The following is a 15,324-nucleotide window of genomic DNA, read 5'->3' as shown; positions in this document are numbered from 1 at the left end:
TTTCAATTCCATCAAATGGCCATGAGCTAAACTCTCCAGAATTTGGTCCTATTTGATGTGAACGTGAATTATGCAGCTTTGAAATAATATGATATTAAAAACATTAATATGGTCTCACATTAATTTGAATGTTAAATCCACCCAAAATGTTAAAATTCTTCAAGAATTGTAGTTTCGAGGCTGGCCCAGCCGAGGGAACGCTAAACTCTGTTTACGGAAGGCCACAGGGTGGCGCCATATTAGCTGATAAAAGGAAATATCCACCATCTTCTGTCAGAATTATTCTTCAATTAGGGAAGTTCTGAATTTGCAAGGACTTCAGAAACACAACTCTTCTTCTGGAAACTCTTCTTCACCTCTTAACCATACCCAAGACCAAACACACAGTGTTCATCCAGCCAAACTTCAATTCATCCTTCCTATATCAGTTGAGACAGTACTTCTTCCCTGAAACTTTCCCTGAAACCCCTAAAAACAGGTGATAACATCTTCCCATGATTGAATTTGCCTGATTTTAACATTTTTCTACTATAAATGCCTATCATTTGGTCTACTCTCCTTCATGGGAGAGATCCTAGCTTGCCTGGTTCATAGTATATGATCAACGAATATAAGATGGGTTCGTGTGTGGACAGATGGAATGGATGGATAGATGAATGGATGGATGGATGGATATATGGATGGATGGGCGGATGTATGGATGGATGGGTGGATGTATGGATGGATGGATAGATGGACAGATGTATGTATGTATGTATGGATGGATAGATGGATGGGTGGATGGATGGAGGGATGGAGAAATCAACAAACAGGATGGGCCACTGAATAAAATATGACTGATTTTTGCTGTATATTCTCTCCTTATCCCCTCCCCTGTCCAACATCAAGGAAAGATAGTTACAAACACTAGGTAAAAGCAGAGGAAAAAGAAAAAAAGAACGTTGATAATCTTATCAGTTGGATAAGAGAGATATTATGAATTTAGAATTAAAACACAGACTTTTTGAAGTGAGGGCACTTGTCAAAAATACAACAGACGATCAGGAAAAAAATGGTAGGACACAGTAGTGTCTTTCTTTTCCTAATCAAAGAAACTCTGCTGAAAATACACCTTTTATTTTTTGGATATAAACATTTTAACTCATTTGTTGAAAGCGAAGGACTCCCTCCAAGAACTGTGCTATGTAATGAATGTGACCTCTTCGATGGAAAAAAGAAAGATGTAGGAAGGACTTTGGAGCTCCATGGGGTCAGATTTCCTGCTTCTCATCACAAAACTCACCAGAGAAATATTTTTGTTTCTCATTCACTTTCACCTTGGACACCAAAGTTCACTCTCTTGGTTACCGCATGAGTTGTCCTTTTCAACTAGGACAGAAATGAGTTCAAACACAGATAAGACAATTTAAAACCAAAAAAGGTTTGTCTCTGATGTTTCTTTCTTCTCGCATGCCTTTTGACCCCAGACCAAACACCCAGTATATCTCTGGCACTTTTAGGCAGAGATAGGAAAATAGCTCTGCCATTGACTTAAACATCCTGCCAAATGACGCCAGGCAATAGCCTTAGGGAATGTCACATGGACGAACTTTGGGCTATGTGTGTGTACAGCCTCGTTCTCTAGGCTTTAATTTTATTTGAACTTTCTTTTGACCCTTTATAGACAGTGCATTTGAAAACAAGGGCTGTACAGTGTTTTCACCAGCCAGAAAAACCCCAAACAATTTTCTATGGATTGTTTTAACCCTCGAGTTAAGCAAAGGCATAATCTGCTGCTGCTGTTCTCCAGGTCGCTGTGTGTTATATTTCCCTACTGTCTGAACTCCCTTAAAAAGCCCCACCTAAAAATATAAATAAGAACCTGGCCCTTTAGTCATATCATCAACAAACCACATGAATGTTGGCAGCAGGGGACACCATCACTGGTTCTCCCAAATCTCAACCTTCAAGATGCGGTAACAGCCCAGCTTCTTGGAGCTGTTCTGTCCTTCAGAAGCTTGTTAAACTTTCAAGAATTCATTCGGGCCTCCTACAGCCTATTTTTCTGCCTGCATTCCTTGCAAAGACATATGCATCCCCTGGGAAGAGATGAAAGTGATACCAAATAAAACAAAAGCAAACTTCAGAGGGACCTCTCAAGTAAATGCTCCCAAATAAAGAACAATTTCTGCACATTGTTCTTCCCTTTCTCTCTTTAACCCCCTTCAGTCTCTCAAGGTTGTTTATTTTCTTTATTTATAAAAAGCACCCACCAGGTAACAAAATCAAGATCGCTTTTGCGGAAGGAAGCCCAGGCAGCTGTTTCCCAGAGACCACGAACCATCGTCACTAGGTCTCCCAGAGGCACAACTGAATCCACCCTATGCTTCTTGCCTATGCTGTTCCTTACTTGGCCATGAACAGTTGCAGTCAGCCCCAGCAATTTCTGCACCCTGTATAGTATAATCTCCTAAAACATCAGCTGAGAGTTTAGGGGCCAAATTTTAAAATAGCATCCAATTAATAATCCTAGTAATAATGAAAGAATTGCCAAACTGCTATGTTAATTCTGAAGCACAAGTGGAAGCTCAGCTAAATGAAGCGAAACTATTCCTCCACACCCCTCCCCACATCACCATTTAAAGGTTCCAGTTAGTAATGGAAATTTCTGGAACTAGATAATGCAACATGTTAGCATTTTTACTTTTTAGGTTCTATTCACTTATTCAACATTTACTGAGGGCTGACTATCCCTGGATATGAAGATAAAAATTATTGACAGCTGATCTCAAAGATGTCACAAAAATGCCACTCGAAAAAGAAGCTTCTAACAGAATTTTGTTCATTCACCTAACAAGTGATCACTGAGTCCCTGGTGCTGTGCAGGCACTGAGGTTGCCACAGTGAGTGATACAGACAGAAATCCCTGCTGTCATGGAACCTCCCTTCTGGAGAGGCAGACTGGCACACAGATAAGTAAACAGTCTGGGTATTAGAAGACACTAAAGGCTGTGGAGGGAAAAGGGTAAAGTAGGGCAGCAAGCCCAGAGTGAAAGTCAGGGGGATGGCCATGTTAAACAGGAGGGTAAAGAAAGGCCCAACTGGCAAAGATTTGGAGGAGGCGAGGGAACAAGTCCTACAGACACTGGGAAGAAGAGTGTTCCAAGCAAACGGAGAACGTGCAAAGGTCCTGGGGGCAGCGTACCTATGTGTGTGAGGAGCAGCAGTTGGCAAGGGTGGCAGCACAGAGTGAGAGAGGGAAAGCAGTGACAGATGAAGGGGCTGGGCCAGGTCCCATAGGCCCTTTGAAGGGCTTCAGCTTATGTTCTGAATGAGGTAGGAAGTCACTGCAGGCCAGAAGCAGAGCCACAGGATCTGACTTACACGAAAAGGATCACCTGGGCTGCTGTGTGGAGCTGAGACTGCAGGTGGCTGAGGACATAAGCAAGACCAGCCAGATGGCCACTGCAGCACTTGGGCAGAGGACAGTGGTGAGTGGACCAGAGGTAGTGAGGAAGGTGATACAAACTGGTAAACTGGGGATGTTTTCTATACCAACAAATAACTTACTGATTGACTACACGTCTGTATTTGAAGGTTATACAAGTTCTTTATTTTCCTACTTAAATGCCCAGTAAAACTCCAAATTTGTGTTCATTGGGTTTATTTAGTTCACCAGGTTCTGATGATGCGTTAATTTATATCCCCAGCCTTTATCTTTCTACTGACCCCCAGTTATCCACCATTGCTTTAAGATACCTCGCTCCTCTGGTCCACTCCACCTTGGCATCCGTTCCCAACCTTGGTCCTGGTGATCGTGGAACTAAGTTTCCATTCACCCAGGCTTCATATCCCTTTGTTTCTTCCTTTGTCTTCTCCACTGTGAATCCAGACATGGAACTACCAGTTCTTCCTCTGAATCCTATTTTTTTGGTAAGAGTACAGTATTGTCCGTTTTTTATTTTATTGAAGTATAGTTGATTTACAATGTTTCAGGTGTACTGCAAAGTGCTTCAGTTATACATACATATATATGTGTGTATACAGATGTGTGTGTGTGTGTATATATATATATATATTCTTTTTCAGATTCTTTTCCATTGTAGGTTATTATAAGATGTTGAATCTAGTTCCCTGTGCTTTACAGTAGGTCCTTGTTATCTATTTTATATATAGTAGTATACTATAGTATATATAGTATCTGCTAATCCCAAACTCCTAATTTATCCCTCTCTCCTTTTCCCCTTTGGTAACCATAAGTTTGTTTCCTATGTCTGTGAATCTGTTTCTGTTTTGTAAATAAGTTGATTTGTATCATTTTTTGTAGATTTCACATATAAGTGATATCATACAATATTTGTCTTTCTTTTTCTGACTTACTTCACTTAGTATGATAATCTCTAGGTCCATCGATATTGGTGCAAACGACATTATTTCATTCTTTTTTATGCCTGAGTAATATTCCGCTATATATATATATGTACCACATCTTCTTTATCCGTTCATCCGTTGATGGACATTTAGGTTGCTTCCATGTCTTGGCTACTGTGAATAGTGCTGCTATGAACACTAGGGTACATGTATCTTTTTGAATTAGAGTTTTCTTCTTTTCTGGATATATGCCCAGGAGTGGGATTGCTGGATCATATGGTAGCTCTATTTTTAGTTTTTTAAGGAACCTCCATACTGTTCTCCACAGTGGCTGCACCAATTTACATTCCCACCAACAGTGCAGGAGGTGAACCCTATTTTGTACACCTCCCTCCCTCTCAGTTTCTCCTGCCACCACTGTGGTGTCAGCCACTACAACCTTCCAGGCAGTCTCACTGGTTCCAACCTCTCCCTCATCAAAACCCCCTTGCTAACTGTGATCGAAATAACATTCTGAAAGCAGAGGTTTTATGATGCGACTTCCCCTGCTTGCAAGCATTCAGCGCCTGCAACCTGGCCTCCAAGGGTCTCACCCAAAGGCTAGGGGTCTCTTCATAGCCCTCCATTCTCTAACTTCTCACCCTTACCCTACAAGGCCTTCACTCCCTCTGGAGTGTGAAAAGGGCCTTCTTGCTCTTTCTCTCACTTTAACTTTCACACATGGGGCTTTCCCAGCCTGTAAAGCCCTTTCTCTCTCTCCCTTCTGTGCAAACTTTCCTAAATCAACTCATCCATGGGGGCTAGCTCAAATTATGCTCTCCCTATAAAAACACCCTGTAACTACTGCAGCCCCTATTCAGGTCCTATTATGGCCCTCTTTATCTGACTCTCTCATTATTAGGACCTCATGGCACAGGTGTATGCCATATTTCCTGGGTAGGTACAAACTTCATGGTCATGGAGCAACTTGTATTTCTTTACACCTTTCACTGAGATACAAAATTCAATACGTATTTACTGAATTAAATTATTTCAGTGAAACAGATTAACTGAAACAATGTTACCCTCCATCTTAGTCTCTGAAAGTGTGGAATTGAAAACCTCTAGAATTCAAAAGGATACAGAATCTTTGAATAAAACAGAATCTGAGTTATTTCTTACTCTATTTCTCTTCTGCCATTTTTATTCTTTGACTCACTTTGTTTTTAGATAGTGTGCAACAGAAGAATTGGACAAAAAGTTATGGCTGGGGTTATCTCGAGATTATGCTCCCGCATATCACATCCCAAATTGTAATCTAACTGATATTTGACTTACAAACAAGACACTGGTCTAATGGGAGAGTAAGCAGGAATGGAATGCACAGCTCTGGCCCCGCAAAGTTTGGCCATCACTGAGATCTCTGAGTACAGAACTGGGGCCACATGGTGCTAGAAGCAAAAAGAAAAAGAAGTTGGCTTTTAACCAGGCACTTATGAATCAATTTCAAGGCAGGAATTCCTGCTACATGTCAGAAACTACCACACAGCCTCCACCAGTATGTCTTAACAATAGGACTTCACTGACTCCTAAATCACCATGGAGGGGGCGGGGGGGCACTCCCTGAGAAATGCTGTCCTTGTAGTCCCCAAAACAGACTGCTCTTAACTTCTCTCATCAAGACAAAGATTCTCTCCACTTACTCCTTCTTCAGGGCAACTACCTCCAATTTTTAATTCATGCAAACAAATAGTTGCCAGCACCTAACCTGAGCCACACACAGTCACTGATGCCCTGAGGACAGACACGTGCCTTTGCCTCTAAAGCCCACAGTGGGAGGCAGATGGTGATCAAGCAGACACACAGGCACACAATTACAAACTCTGATTAGTGTGATGAAGGAAACTGAGATGGAACAGGGCATGAGACTTAATCCAAAGAATTCCACACTCCCCTGAGGAAGTGACACTTGAGCTGAGATTTGAAGACTAAGTTAGAAGTTAAATGACAGATGGGGAGAGAGAAGAGAGGCTTCTTGTCCAGGGCCACAGAAGGACAGAGGGCAGGAGGGAGAACAGTGCACAGGAGTAACTTAAAAAATAAAACAAAGCAGGGAGGGGATGACTCAAGAAGTCAGAAGGCAGGTCAAGCAGAACTTTGTGGAACATAGAAAGAAAAGAATTCTCTAGCCTCAGAGGGACGGGCAGGACCTGAGAATTCCTTCAAATCCCCCTAATGTTCTCATATGCCATTGCCTACTCTGACCGCAGTTCCCGTGACATAACCCATCCCACCTCAGCCCTTCAAAGAAAATCCTCAGTAGCACAAGAGTTGGCCCTCTCAACCCACCAATGAGCGGACAGCCAGCAACCAATATGAGTGTCTCTTGGAAGCATCTGAACTTGGGAGCATTTGAACCTGGGAGCTCTGCAGACACAGAGGCTATAGCCAGTTGGTGATGAACACTGAACTAAAAAGCTTCCATGCAGTAGGGCCTGAGGGACACGTTGGTCATATTGAGTCCCATACAAAAGAAAAACAAAAGTATTTGTAAATTGTTCATCACTCTTCCCAAGTCTATTTCCCCTTTCTGGGAAGCTAGCCTTGTGACTGCTTTGACCAACAGAACACAGTGGGAATGGTCACCCAGGATTTCTGAGTCCTGGCCTTCAGGGCTCCGGTAACTTCTGCTTTTGCACGTATGTAATGTTCCCTCTTGTCATCCGGCCCCCAGGCTGAGAGAAGCCCAAGCCACATGGACAGGGGCCTCATGGAAGAGCACTCAGGTGTTCCATTGGCATCCCAGCTGGACTCCCATTCTACAGCCAGCATCAACTGCCTGCCATGTGGGAGTGTCAGGGTGAGTATTCGACTCATTTGAGCCCCCAGATAACTAAAGCCCCAGCAACACCATGTGAAGCAGAAGAACCACCCAGCTGAGCCCAGTCAGCCTCCTGAGGGATACTAAACAGTGGTGGTTGTTTTAAGCCAATAAGTTTTGAGGTAGTTAAAGCAAGAGACAACTAAAGCAGAAATAGAGCAAGGTAGCAAATAAAATTAGGAAAGAATAAAGCAGAGATGCAGCCCCTGAATGACAGGGGAGTTCAAGCTTAATTCTGGGCTTTCCCACTCTAGTTCCATGACACTTGATCAGACTTTGTTCCTGTCTCTCTAATCCACAAACCTCAACTTCTTGACATTAAATGGCCTTTAACATGACCAGCTTAAGGGCTTTCTGTTCATAAAGGCTTTAGCTATAATACCCCCGTATTACAGTCACCGTTTTGTTCATGCCTCTGCAGAGGAATTCTTATTTATCAGTGTCCCATGAAGTAACCAGCACTCGTTACTGGTTCACTGTCTACAACTATGGAATTGATAAAACAGTCTTCACCAATTCCCTGCCTTGGGATATCAAGATTACTAATCCTAAAGGTTTAGGAACAAGAATAATTAGAAGGAATAAGGCTCAAGTATCTCTTATGGCAGGGGTGTCTGATATGTTCTACTAAATGGGTGATCGTGAAATATGGATGCTAACATAATCATTAGTAATTGAAAAGGTAATCCACCATATTTCCATATTTTAGGTAATTCTAAAGTGATACAAGGTAATTCTGTCATGGTAAATTTGGTGTAAGGGTGCACAAATCTGAGCAAAGGTACGTATTGATAGAAGACACCAATGGCTCTATCTCCCTCCTTTGAGGCGCTCATGAATTAGAAACATGCATTGCTCAGTATTTAGAACATGTGCTCCATGAGGTCTAGCAATATGCTAACACCCAAAGATTCTTAACTACATTGTTTTTGTTTTGTCTTCATACCTAGTATGTTTAGAGTATATGTGCCATCTATATTATTTTAAGTGATTAGATTACTATTCTATCCCTTGGTCTCAAGTCCAAGCACTCCTCCAAAGGCTACCAGCATTTTGGCCAAATCATCATATGCCTCACTGATTCTCCAACCCATGAGGAAATTCCACACCTTCTTCCATACCACCTCCCCTTCTCTCCCTGGGACTCTCACTGTCATGCTTCAAAACCCAACTCAATGTCACTGGTTCTATGAAGCATTATCTGACACTCCCAAGCTTAACTACACCCTCACTGAGATACACATACTTTGTAGACGCCTATACTACTTAAAATATTTATCATAATTATTTGTTTGAACGTCTATTTTCCCAACTACATTGTGATTTCCTTGAAAGCAGTGATCAAATACTATTCATTACTGACTCCATGGTGCTTAGCAAAGGGCCGGAATCACAGGAGGCCCTCTGTAAACATGTACAGAATGAGTGCTTTCTGTTGCTATAGTGCCTTACTCTACGCTGCTTGAAATGCCTTTCACACCAGCTTTAAAATAAAATTTCCAAAAAGTGGATTATAACCCATTAGAGGGATGAGAAATAGAAGGAAGTAGGAGGAAATGACTTACTTATCTAACGTTAAAATACACGAGGGGTCGCGGGGCGGAGGGAAGAGCGGGCGGGGGCGGGAGGCACCGTCGCCAGACGCGGAGGAAGGAGCTGCGAGCAGCCGCCGAGAGGCCGCGGAGCCCGCGACGACCGAGCCGGCCGAGTAGCCGCCGCCGCCGCGCCTATGGCGGCCCCCAAGGACACCCACAAGGACCACCACACCTCCGCCGAGAATGCCGACGAGTCCAACCGTGACCCCCAGTTTGAGTCAATAGTTTCTCTCCCCGAGCGAGAAATTAAAACGCTGGAAAAAAGATGAAGAGGAACTTTTAAAAATGTGGGCCAAGCTGTTTCGGTTCGCTTCGGAGAACGACCTCCCGGGGTGGGAGGAGAGGGGCACCGGGGACGTCAAGCTGCTGAAGCGCAAGGAGAAGGGGACCATCCGCGTCCTCAGGCGCAGGGACGAGACTCTCAAGATCTGCGCCAACCACTACATCACGCCGATGGCGGAGCTGAAGCCGAACGCGGGCAGCGACAGCGCCTGGGTCTGGAATGCCCACGCCGACTGCGCCGACGAGTGACCCAAGCAGCAGCTGCTGGCCATTAACGCCGAGAATGCACAGAAATTCAAAACGAAGTTTGAAGAATGCAGGAAAGAGACTGAAGAGAGAAAAGAAAGGATCTGGCAAAAAATGAGAGTGCCGAGAAAGTAGCTGAGAAGCTAAGAAGCCTCTTTAGGTGAAGGAGGGCAAGGAGCCCGAGAACGAGACCAAAGAGGCGGCTGAGGAGGAGCAATGAGTCGGCTCCCGTTGTGTCCTTTGTGCCTGTCTTTTCCCTTTTTTTTTTTTTTTTTTTTAATTTACCCTGTCCCTTCTTTTTGGTTTGTTTTTATTCTGTTTTGTTTTCACAAGGGACTTTATAGAAAGAACTGACTTCCAACAACAACAAAAATACATGAGAGAAATCTCTGAAATTTCCAGATGGGCAGATCCACTTCACCCTTCTGTTTCGATGAATTACCTATTATTCCATCTTATAGAGTCAGATGCATTATAATTAACTGCATACATGGTCATAATAAGGCAGAGCTTCTGATTTTCAAGTCACTACTCACACAAAGGAGACCAAAAAAAAAAAAGTTCACCAATTACAACGTAAGGCAGCCCTCCAAAAAGTCTTCTTTAATAAGCACCGCTTCTTTTGTTAATGCATCCTACATGCTGAGTGTCCTTAGGGCTCAAGTACAATTTACACTTCATTATCTTATATCTTCATACCGTCTCTAGCTGTTTCATCTCATCCAATTCTGTCTGGAGAGCAAACTCTTCAAAATGGTGTCTCAGCCAAGGTCCCAGCAGGAAACAGATGGAACACACACAGGAGACAGCTGAGGGCATTTAATAAGGGATTATTTACCAGCTGTGGGCGGGGCTTGAGGAAGACAACCAGGGAATCTGAAGAGCCCTAGGCCAGAGGGGCAAGAGGACAGAGCCACGGGAACCCGGTGAAAGTGCTGTGGCTACAGGAGGGGTCGCCCGACAGACTCTGTGGCTTCCGGGAGGGCGACGGAGACAACCATCAGCCCAGTGGCAAGAAGAAACCTGGGGGAATAGAGGCTGACCTCGTGTTCCTCCTCCATCCAATCTTCTGCTATAGCCTCCCACTGCCTGAATCCGTCCAGACGCCTGAGGGCAAGGAAGCCCAGCAACGCAGCATCTAAGGCTCCATCTGCAGACATGAGCACATGCAGACAGTGGAGTGCGGATCTGGAGGGGCAAACAGAGGCTATCCAACACTGATGGTATCACAGGCAGTACCTACTTCTCAGCCCCATCTACCCCCTACTAGGGCACTAGGCGCGCAGATGGTAAGAACAGAAAAGAGCCAACACGGGACGTTTGTCGCAATCGCACTGTGTGTAGGAACCTCCACTTACACCCATTTCCATTTCCCTGTGAGCCTGCAGAAGTGACCCCTCCACAGCCCCTCGGCACTCAGCTCCCACACACACCGACGAGGCCTTACTCTAGGACCCAAGACTCTGATGGTGGGCTTTTCATCAAGTGCCTACAAGTAAGACCTCCAACAAATAGCCCAGCTCCTCACCCCTGCAGAAGACTACTGTGAAGCCTATTCTACACCGCCTCCAAAAGATAGTGCTCTGCAGACAGCACTCCGTTGCCCCCAGTGGGATCAACCTGGGGTCCACACACCCTATATTGGCTGCATTTCCTTCCTTATCTCACATCCCCACTCCCCTACTGGTGCTTCCTAGGACCGTCTGACAAGTAAGCTATTTGCACCCCAATCCTCATCTCGGGCCAGCTTTGGGAGAAGACAATCCACAACCCATGCCTCTGAAAACAGACTTATGAAGAATGTGTGAGAGTGTGGGCACGTGTGCATGTGTGGTACTGGCCCTGCCTGTGGTTACTCTGCGCCCAAGGAAAAATGTACTGAACTAGAAGTCAAACAATGTGATTTCTAAGTCTCCGACTTGGCCTTGAACTTGCTCTGTGAACCTTAGCAAATAACCTCCCCAGGCCTTGATTTCCTCATCTGTCCAATGAACTCAGATAAGAGGACCTTTAAGTTTCTCATCCAGCTTTAAAGTTTGCTAAAAATTTTGAGCAGTAAAAGGAACATAAATCATACAGCCCAACAGTGGACTGACACAAAATTCCACTCTTTGGTGTGTTTTCTTAAACTTAGGTAATTCAGAAAAAGCAAAAAGCACTTTTGTATTACCATAAAAAACTTTTTTTTTTAATCTTTTTTATTGAGGTATCGCTGATTTACAATGTGTTAGTTTCTGATGTACAGCAAAGTTATTCAGTTATACATACATAAGAAAATAACTTTTAGAAATTAAGAACTGAACCTATCAACCAAATGGCCATTAGATATTAATTTAAGTCAAATTTCCTAGCTTTGACAGCATACGTATAGTCAATTATTCTTAAACTTATAAATCTTGTATAAACATCTATTGACCACCGTCTGACTCCATTATAGGAAAAACCTATAAAAAATCAAGGCTGGAAATTTTTTATAAAGTAAGCACCTCAAGAAATGGAGACCTGCTTTGTAGTTGTGATTCTGCCAAAACTTTGTCTCACTGAGCAAATCATTTCACTTCCTCATTCCCCACACCCAGTAGCACCTCCAAGAGGGGGACCTAGGGGCCTTCCATAAACAGTGATCAACTGGTGAATTAAAGAAGGGCCCTCGGCTTTAGTTTTATTAAATGGAAAAAAAAAAAGGCATAATAGGGTTACACTATCTATCTCAACAAACTCTTCCTACTCTAACGTTCCCTCTTGAAATGAAACAGAATATAGTGACCTAAAATTCTGCAGCTCAGAATGATTCTATTCTTCTCTTGAAAGCTATTGCCTCTGCCCAGAGTGGCCACGCTAGAGCAGTGCTTACCTACTTAGTGGCAGAAGCCACTGGATCCCAAATTCCATAAACTGAATATTAAGGGAAAAAACAAAAACAAAAATGCAGTGCTGGGCATGCAGTGCCATGGAATGAATGTTGTTTCTAGCTCTCATATTTAAGATAATGGCAAAAATCAGTCCAACCACTGGTCATGAGCAACACCGTTCTGACAGGTGATCAAGACCTTGTCTCACTAATATCTGGAAACATATGACAAGCAAACAAAATGCCTGGAAGCAGGGTAGAAGGGAGCAGAGGAGGACATGGAGGGAGGAAGATGATAAGACAGCATTCAAAGGCTCTTTCAGGACTTCCCTGCTGGTGCAGTGGTTAAGAATCTGCCTGCCAATGCAGGGACACGGGTTCGAGCCCTGGTCCAGGAAGATCCCACATGCCGCAGAACAACAAAGCCTGTGTGCTGCAACTACTGAGCCTGCACTCTAGAGCCAGTGAGCCACAACTACTGAGCCCACGTGCCACAACTAATGAAGCCCGTGTGCCTAGAGCCCGTGCTCCGCAACAAGAGAAGCCACTGCAATGAGAAGCCTGCACACCAGAACGAAGAGTAGCCCCCGCTCACCGCAATTAGAGAAAGCCCGGGAGCAGCAACAAAGACCCAACGCAGCCAAAAATAAATAAATGAAATAAATAAAATTTTTAAAAATAAAATATATAAGGAACTCAAATAACTCAGTAACAAAAAATAACCCAACTTTTAAAAAAAAAAAAAAGGCTCTTTCACTTCTTTTTCTTACCCAGCATATTCATAACAAATGCACCATCTGTAATAAAATGCAGAACCTGAGAGTACAGTAAGCCTCTTAGAAGGACTATTAGGCCGATGGAGGGGTCTTCCTAGTTTTTCTCTTAGGCACAAAGAATTCAGAGTATGTGGGTATGGGAAACAGAAGAGGGAGGATACAAACCAAAAGGAAAGTTCTAATTTTGCATCTTTGTGGGCAGACTATCTAAAAAATGGTTTCCTTCCAATTTCCTCCAACACAAAGAATGGTCAGCTGCTTCTCTATGATATTTCACTGAGTTTCAAGGTAAAGGAGGAAAGGAGGAGTTTCAAGAGGGAAGAGGAAAGAAGAAAATGAAGTTACACAATGTCAATTACTAAAAAGTTAGATATTAAATTATCTTACAGCAATTATAAATTTAAACAAAGTTATAAATACTAATTTATTATTTATACAAAAATTATGAAATTGTTAAGAAATATTAAATTACCAAAAAGAAAAATTTAAATTACTTTGGAAATATTAGCATGAAGAGCTATAATCTACCTAATTGTCTACATCAGTGATTCTCAAAGATAATAGATTTACCTAGAAAACTTTGAGAAATTCTGAAGCCTAGGATATACCAAAAACCAATTATATCAACATCTCTGGGGGGCTGGACAACCAACGACAGCATTTTTTGAAGCTATACAGGTGACAGTGACAGGCATACAAGTTTGAGAACAACTGGTCTACATCATGCTGAGTTAATGTTGATGTAACTTAAGGCAAAAGACAGGGGCTTGAATCAATCCTTCACTTCTCCAAAACCTTCCCTGCCCTGGTTCTTACAGGTGGGCATCTGGGGCACAAAGCTTCATCTCCCCACTCCTCACATGCCTGAGGTTACCTCTCTACTCCCTCAAGCCACCTGAAATCAGATACTGATGCCTGTTATGGGGCTTATGGGGCAAAGAAGCCTGAGGAAGACCCACAGGGAAGTGCAGTGACATTGAAATCATGTGCAGTGGGAACTGGTGACCACAGTGCCTTTGCAGGAAGGAGTCACACACGCTGGCAAAGAAAACTTGCTGAGGGTGAGCCATGTACTATTCTCAACATGTGCAGCTCCACCCTCTTTTTCACTGGTTTTATTCAAACATTCATTCATTCACCCAAATGTTTACTAGATATGTGGTTTGGTCCTAGCTCACCTTAAATTCACAGCTTAAAGGGAAAACAGATTTCAAAAAGTAACTGCAACTCAGCGTAGTTAGAAAAATGGAAGTGAGCAGAGGCATAGTGTTAAAATACACGAAGAACAAATTACCTCTGGGGAAAGGGTTTTCCAGACTGCAGGAAAGAGTCACAAGGTGAGAAGATATGAAAGCATAAATCTATTTAGTACTGCATATGGAAAATGCACAAGAGATAAAAGGTCAGAGGTCAGTGGTGAAGTCAGAAAGGGCACAACTATTTTGGCCTTACCCTAGAGCCAGTGGCCACACTACTGACATTTTGGGCTGGATAATTCCTTATTGTGGGGGCCTGTCCTGTGATTGTGGGATGTTTAGCAGCATCCCTGGCCTCTACTCACTAGATAATAGCAACACCTAACACCCCCAATACAGTCAGTAATGTCTCCAGACATTGCCAGATGTTCCCCAGAAGCAAAATCACCCCTAATTGAGACCCACCGTCCTAGAGGCAGTGTGGACCTACTGCATAGGCAGAACAAAGTCAGAAATTTGCCTTTTAGGAAAAGCAGTCTGACAGCAGCATGGAGAATGAAGTGGAGTGAGGGGACATAACAAACTATAAATCCAGCACGCGAACCTGCAGATTTGTGTGCACATTTATAACCACTTTTATAAGGATATCAGAGAGTCCACCCTCTCAATGGACCTACTTTATACAATAGACTTTCAAAGAAGAATCAAGTAAAGTTTTCTGTTATGTTAACTGTTGTTACAATATGAAAACTTCCCAAAGTTAGCCTCTGGGTGGTGGGATTCTGGGTGATGGCTCTTTTCTTTATACTTTTCAGTATCTTCCACAACCTGAATGAATAAAAGAGCAATTACTTTTCAAGGTACCTTCCTCAGGTATACCCTTCGTGGAAATAAAAATATTGCATGGCTAACACTCAGCTGCAATGGTAGAAGAAAGGATCCCACAATATCTAACTCACACACACATGCACACACACACAAACACACACACACATACACACACACACACATACATACACACACATACATGCACATGCATGCCTACCCTTGCTCACTGTACTTCTAAAGACATCACAGCATCACAGCATTATGAAATGCAGTTTTCTACAAACCAAATGGACAAGGTATCTTTGCAGAATAATGTCCCTTTGCACACACTTTTTTGAAG

At 43.1% G+C, this 15,324-nt stretch overlaps 1 protein-coding gene and 1 pseudogene across 10 annotated transcripts in view; one reads left to right on the top strand and one right to left on the bottom strand.

Annotated features, from left to right (window-relative positions):
- PLCB4 (phospholipase C beta 4) overlaps window positions 1–15,324 on the bottom strand; it is a 415,724-nt gene that overhangs the window by 332,114 nt on the left and 68,286 nt on the right. The window lies entirely within an intron of this gene.
- LOC132349547 (ran-specific GTPase-activating protein-like) lies at window positions 8,940–9,553 on the top strand (annotated as a pseudogene).

Source organism: Balaenoptera ricei, chromosome 15, assembly GCF_028023285.1.
Source record: "Balaenoptera ricei isolate mBalRic1 chromosome 15, mBalRic1.hap2, whole genome shotgun sequence".
Classification (NCBI taxonomy): domain Eukaryota; kingdom Metazoa; phylum Chordata; class Mammalia; order Artiodactyla; family Balaenopteridae; genus Balaenoptera; species Balaenoptera ricei.
Note: the sequence above shows the minus strand (reverse complement) of the source record. Positions and strands in the feature narration are given on the sequence as shown.